This window comes from Balaenoptera musculus, chromosome 5, assembly GCF_009873245.2.
Source record: "Balaenoptera musculus isolate JJ_BM4_2016_0621 chromosome 5, mBalMus1.pri.v3, whole genome shotgun sequence".
Taxonomy (NCBI): Eukaryota; Metazoa; Chordata; class Mammalia; order Artiodactyla; family Balaenopteridae; genus Balaenoptera; species Balaenoptera musculus.
The window spans coordinates 66,090,777-66,105,919 of NC_045789.1; positions in this window are offsets into that span (position 1 = coordinate 66,090,777).

Sequence of the window (15,143 nt, forward strand, 5' to 3'; positions counted from 1 at the left end):
CAAACTACAGGCTTCATGTGAGGATACACTTTCCTGGGGCTCTTAGAGACAACTTTCAAAGCATTTGGATTTATTACTTTCATTTTCTCTTCTATGCTTTCCCATCTCTGCTTCCTGTGTCCTTCTCTCCTGTTGTCATTTTCTTTTTTAGATTCCACATATAAGTGAGATCATATAGTACTTGTCTTTCTCAGTCTGACTTATGTCACTGAGCAAAATGCCCTCAAGGTTGATCCATGCTGTCAAAATGGCAGGATTTTCTTTTTTTTTATGGTATTCCACATATACATCGATATACCACATTTTCCTTATCCATTCATCTGTCAATGAACACTTAGATGGTTTCCATATCTTGGCTATTGTAATTAATGCTGCAATGAACGTGGGGATGCAGATAGCTCTTCCAGATAGTGATTTCATTTCCTTGGGTATATATCTTTTTTCCTTGGATATATATATCCAGAAGTGGGATTGCTGGGTGATATGGTAGTTCTATTTTCAATTTTTTGAGGAAACTTCAATCTATTTCCCATTGTGGCTATGCCAATTATATTCCAAATAACAGTGCACAAGGGTTGCCTTTTCTCCACAACCTGGTCAAGACTTATTATCTCTTATCTTTTTGATGATAATCATTATAACCAGTGTGAGGTGATACCTCATTGTGTTTTTGATTTGCATTTCCCAGATGATTAGCGATGTTGAGCATCTTTTCATGTACATAATCTTCTTTGGAAAAATGTCTATTCATGTACTCTGCCCAATTTTTAATTGGATTATTTGGGGGTTTTTGCAATCAAGTTGTATGAATTCCTTATATATTTTGGATATTAAGCTCATATCAGAGAGATAGTTTGAAAATATTTTCTCTGCAAGTTGCCTTTCATTTTGTTGATTGTTTCTTTTGCTGGGCAGAAGGTTTTTAGCTGGATGTAATCCCACTTGCTGATTTTTGCTTTTGTTGCTTGTGCTTTTGGTGTTATATCCAAAAATCATTGCCAAGACCAATGTCAAGGAGATTTTTCCCCTATGTTTTCTTTCTTCCAGGAGTTTTAGTTTTAGTTCTTGCATTTAAGTCATTAATTCATTTTGAGTTAATTTTGTGAGTGGTACAAGATAGGGGTTCAATTTCATTCTTTCACGTGTGGATATCCAGTTTTCCAAACACCATTTATTGAAAAGACTATCCTTTCCCCATTGAGGATTCTTGGCTCCCTTGTCAAATATTGGTTGACCATATATGCATGAGCTCTCAATTTTAAAGTCAATACCATACTGTTTTGATTACTATAGCTTTGTGATATAGTTTGAAATCTGGACGTGTATTGTCTCCAGCTTTGTTCTTCTTTCTCAGGATTGCTTTGGCTCTTCAGGTTCTTTTGTGGTTCTATATGAGTTTTTCTATTCCTGTGAAAAATGGCATTAGAATTTTGATAAGGATTGGGCTGAATCTATAGATGGCTTTGGGTAGTAGGGACATTTTTAGTATGGACATTTTTAACAATATTGATTCTTCTGATCCTTGAAAATGGGATATCTTTCCATTTAATCATGTCTTATTCAATTACTTTCATTGAAGTTGTATAGTTTCAGTGTAGAGATCTTTCTCCTCATTGGTTAAATTTATTCCTAAGTTTTTTATTGTTCTTGAAGCTATTGGAATTGGGATTATTTTCTGTATTACTTTTTAAAATACTTCATTGTTAGTGTATAGTAATACAACTGATTCTTGTATGTTGATTTTGTATCCTGCAAGTTTATTGAATTTGTTGATTAATTCTAACAGGTTTTTGGCTTTGGTTTTGGTTTTTTTTTTTGGATGTGTGTGGAATCAATGATTTTCTATCTATAAGATCATATCATCTGAAAACAGAGACAATTTTACTTCTTCCTTCCTGATTTGGATGCCTTTTGTTACTTGTTCTTTCCTAATTGCTTTGGTTAGGGGCTTCCAGTACTATATTGAAAAGGAGTGATGAGGATGAGTACCCTTGCCTTGTTCCTGATCTTAAAGAAAAAGCTTTCAACCTGTCACTGTTGAGTATGGTGTTAGCTGTGAGTTTGTCATATATGGCCTTTATAATGTTCAGGTATGTTCCTTCTATACCCAATTTTTTGTCTCTTTTTTTTGAGATCCAATCGACATTTAACATTTTATTGGTTTCAGGTGAACTACATATATGTATATATTGTGAAATGATCACCACAATAAGTCTAGCTAACATACATACTTACAAATTTTTTCTTGTGATGAGAACTTTTAAGATTTAATCTCTTAGCGTCTTTCAATATGAAATACAATTGTATTAACTATTGTTACCGTGTGAGTTTTTATCATGAAATAATGTGGGGTATTTTAAATGCTTTTTCTACATCTATTGAGATGATCATATGATTTTTATATTTCATTATACTAATGTGGTGTATTACATTTATTGATTTGTGAATGTTGAACCATCCTTGCAACTTGATGTGCTGGAACTTCTTTGCTGGACTCCTGGGCTTCCAAAGTCTCTCTCACCTGTTGATTGTCCAAATCAGTGTTCTTTGGGGGGAATATGGTAGAAAACTCTGATTCCACCATGGTAATCACTCCCCATATTTTATTTATCCATTCATCAGTCGATGGACATTTGAGTTATTACCACTTTTGACTATTATGAATAATGTAGTTAAGAACATGTATGTACAGCTTTTTGCATGGACACGTTTTCATTTCTCTTGACTTTGTACTTAGGATTGAAATTTCTGGGTAATACTGAATTCCATATTTAACGTTTTGAGGAACTGCCAGACTACTTTCCAAAGTGACTGTACCATTTTACATTCTCATCAGCAGTGCATGAGGGTTCTAATTTCTCCATATAATCATGGATACATGTTATTATTTGTCTTTTTTATTCTAGCTATCCCAGTAGTTGTGAAGTGGTATCTCATTGTGGTTTTGATTTGCATATCCCTGATGGCTAATGATGTTGAGCATCTTTTCATGTGCTTATTGGCCATTTGCATATTTTCTTTGAAGAAATGTCTATTTAGATCCTTTGACCATTTTTCAATCAGGGTATTTGTCTTTTTAGTTGATCTCTTGTATCCCTCCATTTCTCTTTCCATCTCCATAGTCCAAGACACCATCATGTTTCACCTGAACCACTACATAAGCATCCTAATTAATCTTGCTGTGTCCACCCTTGCTCCCTTCCAATCTATTCCTCATACAGCAAGCAGACAAATATTTTTAAAATGCAATCTGATTGCATCACTTCTTTACTTAATACCTTTCTATAGTTTCCCAACTTGTCTTTGGACAGAGTCCCCAAATCCTTCACATAGCCTACAGGGCCCAGAATAACTTCTATATCCCTATCTGAACCTCTCCATCCCACATTGTATGCTTTCCCATACAGTCTCCTTTCAGATTCTTAAATGCTCCAAATCCCTTCTTACTTCTGAGCTTCTACACATGTGGTACATGTTTTATAGATAATAAATTTTTACTGAGTACCTGATATGTGCCAGGCACTGGGCTGGACACTGAAGGTGCTGCAGTGACCAAGACCAATGCAAATCCTGATCTCCTGGGGCAGTCTAGATGAGGAGACAGAATTGTAAACAAGTAATTAAATAAATGGCTACATAATGCCAGTCACAAAAGGGGCTAAGAAGGAAGAGTACAGTGCATTGTTTCCTCTGCTTAAAAAGCCTTGTTCTCCAACCTGGCCTGAGCAACTATTCAACTAACATGTCACCTCCTCAGAGATCCTTCCATGATTCCCAGATTAGATCAAATTTCTCTGTAATGTACCCTGTAACTTTTCTTCAGAGCTGACATTAAAAGTTTAAATCAATTATTTTAGATTTTATAATTATTTGCTTAACATCTATCTCCCCCAATATATCATGTCTTCTTCCCTACTGTGTCCATGTTACTGTCATAGTAAAGATCTTAAACAGATATCAGTTGAATGAATACATGGATGCAGAATACAATGAATGAATGATGACTAGAACCCTTGGTTCCCAGCAAAACTTCAACAGGACATCTGTTGACTTAGACCCTCCACCTCTTTCACAACCATTGCTCAAGTACTGGGTAGTGTAATGTTTAACTTAGTTAGTCACAGGAATCCAGGTCTTTTCTTTTTATTCCCTCATTCCATAAATATGTGCTCAAAGCAGAATCGTTTGCTTGTCCTCTTCAGAGATGACTCATTGGAAACGTCACACTCAGACAGCCATTGGAGTATAAAGAACAAGGACAGCACTGGAAGTCCTGAGGCAGGGACTATATATATAGTTAATCACAGTTGGAGCCCACAGTACATTCCAGGGACAATCATGAACATGACCCAGGCTTTCTTCTGCCTGGCGGGCCAAATTGTTGTTAGCTTCTATTTTATCTCCTGGCTATTCCGGGTCCAATCAGAACACTCTTTTGGTGACAATGTATACAAAAGAGCCAAAGACCTTCCTTACTAGGTTTCTAGGCCTAATTCCCAGGCCAAGACAAACTGTGACCCAGGGACTCATGCTTTTCTCCAGATTCTTCCATCCTCATGCTCTGAAGCGTCCTGCACCAGTTCTTCCCTGGTCTTCTCCATCCTCACTCATTTAAAACCACTACACTGGGCTTCCCTGGTGGCGCAGTGGTTAAGAATCCACCTGCCAATGCAGGGGACATGGTTTCAAGCCCTGGTCCGGGAAGATCCCACATGCCGCGGAGCAACTAAACCCGTGTACCACAACTACTGAGCCTGCGCTCTAGAGCCCGTGCTCTGCAACAAGTGAAGCCTCTGCAATGAGAAGCCTGCACACCACAACAAAGAGTAGCCCCCACTCGCCACAACTAGAGAAAGCCCGCGCACAGCAACGAAGACCCAACACAGCCAAAAATAAATAAATAAATAAATAAATAAATAAATAAATAAATAAATAAATAAAAATAAAAAATAAAACCACTACATTATGTCTCTAGCCAGAGTCTCCCCTTCCCCTTCTCTCCCTGACTAATCCCTAGTGCCTCTTGTTCCCATGTCTGTTTCTTTATTCCACATCCCTAAGATCTCAAAGTCATCCATCTTTCACTTAGTTTTCTTGATAAACCTCACTGGGCTACTTTTGATGAATATTTTGATGAATATTCAACATTAAAAAAAATAACATTTAGCAAAAATGGGTACCTGTGATGTAGATATAGTTGAAGAAGAGAACCATACCTGCATGCTTGTTGGGCTCTGACTATACACCTGTTCTTCCTACAACCTGTCACTGTCATCCCAACCTTTGTTAATTCCTTGAGGGCAGAGAAATCACTTTAATATCTACTCCCTGGTACCAAGCACAGAGCCTGCATGTGGTAGGTATTCAGAGCATGTTTAAGGAAGGAAGGATGGAAGGAAGGCAGAGATGGAGAGGAGAAGAAAGAAGGAAAGGATGATGTTACATTTATATAGAATTCTATTTCTTTAGTACACTGCCTAGAATCTGTGCTGTGTAGTACAGTAGTCACTAGCTACATGTAGTTATTAAAATTAAAATGGATTAAAATTTAAAATTCAGTTTAGCAGCACTAGTCACATTTCATGTGCTCAACAGCCACATATGGCTGGTGGCTACCATTGGACAAAGCAGATGTAGACCATTTCCGTCACTGCAGAAAGTTCTATTGGACAGATTCTACAAGTCTCCTAAATGTCCATAAACATGTGGTTTTGGGGAATTAGGAAGCTGTCTAGGCAGTGGTTTTGCTAAGGATGTGGTAAGGAAGTGAAGACCTCAGTTCTTAGACCCTGAATATAATGTAAGCAATTCTACCTGTGTTTCTTTGATCAGATGAAAAAAACAAAAAGCAGAGCAATGCTTAGTTTATCTGAATTTAAGAAGGTAAAATAAACTTATGATTTAATGGACCTATAGCATAAATTTGAAAAAAAAGTTTAAAAAACCCTTTATGATTAATTATTTCTATTATTCTTAACCTAAATTTATGTTAAAATATCATCCCTTGTCACAGGGATCACCTCAATTAGGCAAGTGGGCAAGCCTTGTAACACCGAGGGAAGATCACCATCATTGATTGTAATCCACTAACACAGACTTCGTGAAATTGTGTTTTTTCCGTGTACCAATTTAGTTAATAACATAGACACTCTTAAAAAAATTCTCTTTGCAGAATATTTTTTAAGAGCACTTTAGCAATAATGTGCACACACGATATATGTGTGCACATTATATATATGTGCACATTATATATGTGAGAATGTGCACACATTCTCACACTTATTGAAGTGTATTCCAGCAGGACTTCTACTTAAAGAATTTTTATCAGTTTAGTTTTTGTTATTATATTTACTTAAAAGAAATAAAGTAAAAACAAAATTCTTTAGCTCAGAATTTTCATTAATTTAAAGTCAGAGCTTTTCCTCTCTCTCCCTCCTGACTCATCCCCACTGCCACCTACTTTCTGAAATAGAGAGATTTTACTGTCTTCCTAGACCTTGCAAAATCTGCACACTCATTGGAAAACAGGGCGCCATTTTCTTTTAAGCAGTTTCTTCAGCAGTGAAGTAGGAAGAGCGTCTGCTGAAAGTTTAGGAAGAGGGGAAAAGCAGAAACCACATACCAAATAGAAAGCAACACATTCCCTACAGAATGGCAAGAAACTCTGTGACAAGAAAACCAAGAGAACAGTCCTAGCAACATATTCCAAACTTCCTGCAGTTGTTTATATCTTCAGACAGATAAGAAGTTTCTATATATAGCTGTGCTTTAGCAAATACTTTTCAGCTCAGGCTGTAGCCAACGAATTGTAGGTACAGCACAATGGAATTTTTGTAACCAGAGAGAATGGATTCTTTTTCAGTTTGGTAAATCAGATATGCAAGGTATTCAGGTGCCAGGTTCTTCTCCAAACCATGCTGCTCTCTTTGCTGGGGTAAAACCAAACATTGAATAATTAAAGCAAAAGTACGATGGTAAATAATTCAATATTGATCCAAGGCTGTGGGGAGTAGAGGCGTGGCCGGTGCCATTACTCTGGTCCTAAAGTTTCAGAGATATACTGGTGACCTCTCCTAACAGAAAGAATCTAAAGTGCAGATTAACCACTAATCCTCACTGAGATATGACACATGTGACTCTAAGTCTCCAACCGGAGAACGGTTGACCTCCCAGAATAAGTCTGTGATCACAATGTCCTCAGACCCCTTGGAAATGCTTCCTTCCCTGTGGCCATTGTCACACCATTAATACCTCCATGATCTTAACCATTAACTCCTTTCTGCCCCTTCTAAAATTATATAAGCAATGAGTATTACATGTACTTCACTCCAGTCCGGACCTCTCATGTGAACTCCAGACAGCCCTGCCTTCAAAATTGTTTCACTGATGGTCTTCCCCGATCTCAGTCAATGGCAGCTCCATCCCTCCAGCTGCTCAGGCCACAACCTTGGAGTCAGCTTTGACTCCTCTCTCTCTAACTAAACCCAACAAATCCTGAATCTGATTGCTTCTCACACCTCCATGGCTATCACTCTGGCCCAGAGGTTGTCAACCACACTTGCTAATTTCACCTCCCAGTGGCTCTCTGGCAACATCTGGAGGCACTTTCAGTTGTCACAATGAAGAGGGCACTACCGGGCTTCCCTGGTGGCGCAGTGGTTGAGAATCTGCCTGCCAATGCAGGGGACACGGGTTCGAGCCCTGGTCTGGGAGGATCCCACATGCCGCGGAGCAACTGGGCCCGTGAGCCACAATTACTGAGCCTGCGCGTCTGGAGCCTGTGCTCTGCAACAAGAGAGGCCGCGATAGTGAGAGGCCCACGCACCGCGATGAAGAGTGGTCCCCACTTGCCGCAACTGGAGAGAGCCCTCGCACAGAAACGAAGACTCAACACAGTCATAAATAAATAAATAAATAAATAAAAGAACGTGAATTTCTTAAAAAAAAAAAAGATGGAAAAAAATTGGTTAGTTTGCCTAGCTAAATAACCTTGAATTTGATATTTTCAATAGATTTAAAAAAAAAAAAAAAAAAAGAGGGCACTACCGGCATCTAGTAGGTGGAGGCCAGGGATGCTGCTAAACAGCCCTCAAAGCACAGGACAGGCCTCACAACAAATTATCCAGCCTGAAATATCAACAGTGCATAGGTGGAGAAACCCTTCCCTAGTCCAAGCCACTAGCTCTCTGGTCTGGGTTATTTCAGTAGCCTCTTAACTGTTCTGTCTGCTTCTGTGATTGCCTATTCCCCCACAACTACTCTCCACGCAGGAACCAGAGTTATCCAGTGAAAATAAGTCAGATCATGCCACCTCACTGCCAAAAACACTCACCCTCTATATACCCCATTTTGCTCAGAAAAGTCCAAGTCTTCCCAGCAGCCTGCAGATCGTTATGGCCCCTGATACATCTCTGACCTAATCTCCTCCTCTCTGCCCATCTCTTACTCTACTCCAGCCACCTGGGCCTCTCTGTTTGTCCTTGAGTCCTCCGGGTATATTCTTGTCTCCAGGGCTCTGTTCATCTCCGCTCTGCCTAGAACACTTTTCCCCACTTCTCTGCCTGCCTGTCTCCTTCATTACTCTCAAGTCTTTGCCCAAATGTCATATTCTCATTGAGGCCAACATTGACTCACCCTCTCCAAAATTGCAATCACAATCCCCTGCCCTGGCACTCCTTATGTCCCTTCCCTGTTTTATTTTTATCCATTGCATGATTACAGTCAAATTTACTACGTACTTATTTATGTGATTCATTGTCTGTCTGTCCCCTCCATTAGAACGTAAGCTCTATGAGAACAAGGATTTTTGTTTGTTTTGTTCCCAATCTAGAACAGTGCCTGGAATGCAGAAAGCCTTCCACAAATATTTGTTGAACGAGTGAATGAAGGAAAGAAAAAAAGAGAGAAAAAGAAAGGAAGAAGGAAGGAAGGAAGGAAGGAAAAAGAAAGAATACCTGTTCACTGAAGATAAATTAGAATATACAAATAGGCAAAAAGAAGAAAATTAAAATTGCCTGTGATCCTATCATCCTGAGTTAACTACCATGAACATTGTGTGATGTGTCAGATATCCCTCTATCTCTTTGAGCACATGTGTATTTAAGCACATGTGATTATAGACTATGGTAATCAGAGCTTGAATCTCAGCTTTGCATGTGACCTTGAGCAAGCATCTTAGTCCATTCAGATTGCTATAACAGAATACCATAGATCGGGTGGCTTGGACAACAGAAATTTATTTCTTATGCTTCTGGAGGCTGGGAAGTCCAAGATCAAGGCTCTGGTAGATTCAGTGTCTGGTGAGACCTCCCCTTCCTGATTCATAGACATCTTTTTGTTACGTCCTCACATGGTGAAAGGGACAAGGGAACTCTCTAGGGTTCTGTAAGGGCACTACTCTCTTTCATAAGGGCTCTGCCCTCGTGATCTAATTACCTCCAAGAAGCCCCACCTCCAAATACCATCACATTAGGGATTAGGTTTCAACATATGAATTTTGGGAGACACAAACATTCAGTCTATAACGGCAAGTAATTTAATTTCCTCAAGCCTCATTTTTCTCATCTTAGAAATAACAAATATACCTCCTACCTCATTGGAGTATGGTTAGGATTATCTAGGATAATGCAGGAAAAGTACATAACGCAATGCTTGACACACAGTAAAAACTCAATAAATGGTGACTTTTATTATTATCATACTGCGCATGCAGTTTTGCATCTTGCTTTTTTTCTCACTTAGTATTTCTGAACATATTTGTATGTCCATAAGTACAATTCTATGACATTTTTCATGACTCCACAATATTCCATCATGTGGCTACGTCATGACCTATTTAACCCACCCTCTATTGATGAATAACTAGGTTGATTCTAATTTTTTTCTCTATCAATATTGAGACAAATATCCTCGTAGTCATCTTTTCTCAGACCCTCACTTATGTCCTTGGGCTAGAAATACGGGGTCAAATGTTTAAGACTTTTGCTATCCACTTAAGATGATACTTTTATGATGGCTCAAATGGAAAGCTGTTAAGAAATTATATGAGTTTTAAAGGTTTGGCATTAGAGAAAGTAAACACTCACTTGAATAAATCATCTCATGAAAAAGGTCAATGGGGACAGGGTCTGAGAGATTCATCATCATAGAAGAGGCTAGTTTAGGGGCGTGGCAGGAATCCCCATAAATGAAGCAGTACTTGAGGTGCTTAGGGGTTCAAGGTTATGGACCGTCAGGCTTATTAGAGTCTCCGCCATCCAACTCCACCCCGCCATACTCCTAGGGCTCCAGTGCCCAAAAGCAGTCCCAGACTCTGGTTATTTGGCTGTTGGAGACAACTATCCCCCCACCTCAACCATCTTCCCCATAGTCGGAGCGTCAGAGAAACTAATGGGGCTGAGGAAGGGGATCCCCTTTGATATTGCTCCTTCCTGGATCCCTGGGAGCAAGTGTGAGGCCGGGATGCCCTAGGAATAGACAACTACAGCGCTGGGGGGCCCACTCTGCCCCTCACCTGCTGTTGGTGGCACAGACATACTTAAGAGACTCTAAAAGTTGTGCCAGCTGCCAGCACGGTTCTTTAGCTGTCCTCGTTAATCATGTAAAATGGAACATTTACATTTTCTTAATATCTATCTCTCAACCATTTGCACCCCACTTAGGATCATTACATTTCTATGAGTTCCTTCAAAATGAAAATAAAAGTCGTAGTGCGCATTTGGGGAGCCACTGGGAAATTAGGGAGATCCCTGTAAATGTTGCCACCCTCAGGCAAGCTGTAAGAAGCACCCAATAATAAACTAAAAATGCTTAATAAATCGCCCAACTGTTGCATTTTAAGATAACTGGGAAGAAAAGGGAAAAGATTCTCTCTAAGCTTCTAAGGAGTTACTGGTATCTTCCTTAGAGATATTCCCTGGGCAAGTTAACACTTAAACAGAGTGAGCTGAGGTACGTACACAGTAGCTACTCAATCAAGTTTAACTATAAATAATAGGAATAGATTAACCTGCCCATCACTGGAAATTTGAATGCACAAACGATGGAGTCTGCATTCATGGCCCTCCCCCCAGATGCAGGCAGCCCCGGACGGACGTAATATGGTTTGAGGTCTCTGGCTTGCATTCTCCTCTTCATTTTCCCTCCGGGAGCAAGAAATGGGAAAAAGGCAAGAAACTGAGCCCCTCCCTGTTCCTGGCCTTCCAGAGGACTGTGGGTGTGGCACTCCTGCCTGCAGCGATGGGAGAATGATTCTTTTCAGGATGTGCTGCCGGGGGGAGCCGACCTGTCTGAAGTTGCCTGGGACTCACTCACAGGCCAGCTCTGAACCTTCTTTCAGGGAAGCCGTCTGGGCCTCTCTAGATGTTGGTGCAACTGATCCCATAAGGCCCACTTCCTTTCTCTCAATTCCCACTTGGCAGTGTGCATTTCTGTGCACTTCTCCTTCCCTTGTTCGAAATATTATTTGTCAATGCTTGAAATGCATATTTAATAGTGTTCTCTTTTCCTCTCGACTAGGTATTGTGAGGAATCAGGTTCCTGTTACTATTATTATTCCACAGTAATAACTAATAATAGCAATACTAATAATAACAATACTAATAATAACAATAGCTAACGTTTTTGAGCTCTCACTAAGTACCAGGCCTACCTTAAAGATTCATTTAATCCCCACACCAACCCTATGAAATTGGACCTATTTGGTGGGCTTTGAAAAGGCCCAGTAATTAATATCCCTCTTTCCCACTGGAGTTGAGAACTAATTGATAGGTCGACATAGGTATCCATGGAAAATGGAGATCAAATGTTCTCTATTATAATATAGCTGATGAGGGAGAACACAGCTTAGAGCTTAGACTTCCCCAGAATTAAATGCCTTGCCCAGTCCCAAGCAGCACTGGATCATCACAGAATCTCCTCCAGAGGCCTGGCCGCATGAAACTCAGAGCAGAGCTGAACAGATCCTTCATGTGAACAGCTGGGTCTGGAGCACGCCGGGGAAGGAGTAATAGGGAGCAGAAAGAGGCCAGAGTTACCTGCTTCATGGAAACTCGAAGCCAGAGCAAAAAAAGATCTCAACATTATCATCATCCCCAGAGTCATGTAGCTGATGCACTAAGTATCGATACAATGCATACCCCATCCTTCCTGAGTCGTGAGGGGAATCCACACCCTGAGTTGAGTGGGAGAGGAATTAGGGTTGCTGAACCCTCACTCTCACCCATCTGGCCGTCAGAAGCCCTGTATCTGTCTCCTGTCTGTACAATCCCGTAAACACTAAATGCCTACTGTGAGTCTGGAACTGCGTTGCTAGATATTTCAGCGATATCTGAGCAAAGTTATGAATGAATGAACAGATGAATGAATCTTATGGAACTCATCATTCCTAGCCCTTCCGGTTTTTCTCATTTATTTCAGCACACTCTGTGCCAAATCTTGTTATAATCCAGACAGTCTTGGTCACAGAGGACACTGGGAATTACAGGACCTGCTCCAGATGGAAACGAGAGCAAAGCCTCTGAAATAGTAGAGGGCAAAGTTTTCCTGAGAAGGTCCAGCAGCCCGGCCCCAAGGCCAAGCGGCGGGATGAACTCAAGTCCAGTGTCGTGCTGGGACTCAAAGCATCTGAGGCAAGCCTGTGGGGCATGGAGTGGGCCTCTTGGTAAAAAATGTGAGTTCATCCTATCTGGCATAGGTCAGAGGAGGATCAGGAAGCTGGGTCCAGCTCTGGGGAAAAGGGGCTGGAAGAGATGGGAAGGTCAAGGTCCCAGCTGACTGGGGAGCTGGGGCAGCCTCTAGTCCCAGAGGAATTTGGACTGGAACATGGGACGTGAGGGTGCACGGAAAGCTAGACAAGTGGAGGGCAGGGTGGGCAGGGCGGGCAGGGAAGGAGGCTGCAGGTTGCTGAGTGGGATGAGGGTCCCTCCCGGCCCTCTGTGTGTCCAGCTGTCCTGTGCCAAGAGGCAAGAGAGGAGCTCCCAGCATACCGTAGTCCTGGCTCTCCCCCGATCAGGACAGAGGTGGACCCAGAACGCTCGGCTCTTTATGATGGCTGTGGGGTGGACGCCGTCACAGCCATTTTCTAGGGGTAGTACGATCAATTAATTCATTGTCCAAAACAGGACCCTTTTTAAAGCGGGAGTATCAACAGTCATTAAAACTAATGACTAAAAGTCCCGACTCTCTTTGTAATCTTCCAAAAATATTCGACGAGCCTGCCTCAAAGAAGCCGACTGACCACAGGAGCAGGTATTTTTAAATGGGAAACAGAGATTTCATGCCGTCTTCCTCTCCCAGTCCAGGAGGCCAGGTGCAGCGGACCCACCGCTGGCCCACCCTCGCCGCATCCTAGCTTCAGCTTGCCGTCGCCCTCCACCTCTCTGCGGCTCCACCCGAGTGAGGGCTTTCTACACCACAGAGCCTGCTCTGATGCCAGGAACAACTGGACTTCTATTTGTTCTGGACCCTGGGGAGAAAAAGGTAAATAAACCAAAGTCCCTGCTCTTGAGAGCAAAAGGAAGCAGCCAGTAAACATGCATACCAAGTCAAAGGGCTAAGTCTCCCGGATGGTATATATGTGTGTGTGTGTGTGTGTGTGTGTGTGTGTGTGTGTGTGTGTGTGTGTGTGTGTATGAAATACGGGGAGAGGCAGATAGAGAGAGAATGATTTATCATGAGGAACTGGCTTTCATAATTATGGAGGCTGAGAAGTCCTGCAATCTGCCATCTGCAAGCTGGAGACCCAGGAAAGCTGGTGGTATAATTCAGTCTGAGGCAGAAGGCCTGAGAACCAGGGAAACTGATGGTGTAAGTCCCAGTCTAAGGGCAGAAGAAGACCAATCCGGCTTCTGAATGAATTTGCTCCGTGGGAGACAGGAGAGACTAGAGGACAGGACGAGGGAGAGGCTGGGGTGCCTATTTACCTGTTCCCCTTGCCTTCCCACCATCTGGCAGCTGCTGTGTTCTCTCTAACTAAAGCCACAGCTCTGGCCGGACAACCCCTCTTCCACGTCAGCTCCCACCTGACGTGGTACCACCACGGGCTCCCCTTGCCCCTTTAAGTCTGGGGTGATAATGGCATCATGCCGTTGCCAGTCCCTGGGTGCTCCTAACCTGTCCACGTCGCTCTTCAGTTACACCCTCTAAGACTGCCTCTGGCTCCTGTGGGACCCTACCCGACAGAGGAGGCAATGGTTTTATCCAAACAAGGGCTGATGAGGACTGACACAAAGCAAAGGCTGTAGAAGTATGGAAGAACATAGAGATTCAAGAGCTCTCACAGGAAGAGTCAGTAGAACTCAGTGCCCAATTAGATGTCATGAAGTGGATTGCTTATCAACTTCTGTGTAACAAATTAGCACCAATGTAGTGGCTTGAAAACAACACGCACTTATTATCTTGCATTTTCTATCAGTCAGGAATCCAGGCATGGCCTAGTTGGGGCCTCTGCTTCAAGGCATCTCATTAGGCTGCAGTCAGCTTGTCAGTCAGGGCTGGGATCTCACCTAAAGGCTCGACTGGAGAAGGATCCACTTCCAACCTCGCATGGTTAGTGACAGAATTCAGCTGGGTTGAGGGCCTCAACTCCTTGCTGGTTATTGGTTAGAGGCTGCCCTCAGCTCCTTGCCATGTGGGCCTCCCCAACGTAACAGCTGTCTTTATTAAAGTCAGTGAGAGAAAGACTTCTAGCAGGACAGAAGCCACAGCCTTATGTACCCTAATCACAGCAGGGACACCCCATGACCTTTGCCATATTCTGTCTATTAGGAGCAAATCACAGCTCCTGCCCACACTCAGGGAGGGGATTACACCAGACTGTGAACATCAGGAGGTGGGGATCACTGGGGGACATTATACAATCTGCCTGCCATAGGAGGAAGGGGAGGTGTCTCCTGGGATTTTTACTCATAAATGATGTCATTTGTCAAGAGAGGGACTTGAAGAACAAGAGGATCAGGTCTGAGGTGCAAATTGGGTAGTGAATCTTAGGGTCAATGGGAATCAGAAATGGAGGTCATCTCCAGAGGATAGAATTTAGTTCAGCCCAACTGTGCAAAGAGAAAAAGGTTTGGGTTTGGGGGACAAAGGACAAGGTCAGGCCTTGAGGACTCTGAAAGAAGTTTTCCTTGTCCTGTTCATTTTTC